Genomic DNA, 1,210 nt, shown 5'->3' on the forward strand with positions numbered 1-1,210 from the left:
GTATGGTGTTGGGCGCCTGTAATCCCAACTATTCAGGAGGCTGAGGCAGGAGAATCGCTTGAACCTGGGAGGCGGAGGTTGCAGTGAGCCAAGATCACACCACTGCACTCCAGCTTGGGTGAGAGCCAGACTCCGTCTCTCTCTCTCTCTCTCTGTCAGTATAGAGAGAGATGATTGTCCCCAGTCTCTCTCTCAGTCGAGAGAGAGAGAGAAAGAGAGAGAGACAGAGGCTGGGCACAGGGCTCACGCCTATAATCCCAGCGCTTTGGGAGGCCGAAGTGGTTGGATCATCTGAGGTCAGGAGTTCAAGACCAGCCTGGCCAACATGATGAAACCCCATCTCTACTAAAAATACAAAAAATTCCCCGGGTATGGTGTTGGGCGCCTGTAATCCCAACTATTCAGGAGGCTGAGGCAGGAGAATCGCTTGAACCTGGAAGGCGGAGGTTGCAGTGAGCCAAGATCACACCACTGCACTCCAGCCTGGGCAACAAGAACAAACCTCCGTCTCACACACACACACACACACACACACACATACACAATTAACCAGGATGGTGGCACATGTGTGTAGTCGTAGCGGCTCGGGAGGCTGAGGCACAAAAATCGCTTGAATCTGGGAGGCAAAGGTTGCAGTGAGCCAAGATTGCACCTCTGCACTCCAGACCGGGTGACAGAGCAAGACACTATCTCAAGACTGGGTGCGGTGATTCATGTCTGTAATCCCAGCTCCTTGGGAGGCCGAAGTAGGCAGATGACCTGAGGTCAGGATTTTGAGACCAGCCTGGCCAACATGATGAAACTCTGTCTCCACTAAAAATACAAAAACATTAGCCGGGCATGGTGGTGGGCGCCTGTAATCCCAGCTGCTCGGGAGGGTGGCTGAGTCAGGAGAATTGCTTGGACCCAGGAGGCGGAGGTTGCAGTGAGCCAAGATCGCGCTATTCCACTCTAGCCTGACAAGACCGAGACCCCATTTCAAAAAAAAAAAGACTCTGTCTCGAAAAAAAAAAAGAGAGAGAGAACTCTCGATCTGTGATCTTGGGAAAAGCTGTTCACATCAAGGATGCCATCTTCTTCTGGCGAAAAACTTCCCTCTTGTGAGATTATGAACCCAAAGTTCAAGGTCCTGAAGTTTTGCTGTAGTGTGGATGGCAAGGACATTCTTTCTCTGATGTTCTCAGAAGATCCAATCTTCAGGTTCTAGATT

The 1,210-nt window shown here is 51.0% G+C and overlaps 1 long non-coding RNA gene across 1 annotated transcript in view; it reads left to right on the forward strand.

Annotated features, from left to right (window-relative positions):
• The first annotated feature begins 457 nt into the window (after positions 1 to 457).
• LOC105502960 overlaps positions 458 to 1,210 on the forward strand; it is a 3,822-nt gene continuing 3,069 nt past the window's right edge. The window contains exon 1 of the long non-coding RNA XR_001000422.1: positions 458 to 487. This is a non-coding gene — a long non-coding RNA (uncharacterized LOC105502960). The remainder of the gene's footprint in view (positions 488 to 1,210) is intronic.

Source organism: Colobus angolensis, unplaced genomic scaffold (assembly GCF_000951035.1).
Source record: "Colobus angolensis palliatus isolate OR3802 unplaced genomic scaffold, Cang.pa_1.0 Scaffold820, whole genome shotgun sequence".
Taxonomy (NCBI): domain Eukaryota; kingdom Metazoa; phylum Chordata; class Mammalia; order Primates; family Cercopithecidae; genus Colobus; species Colobus angolensis.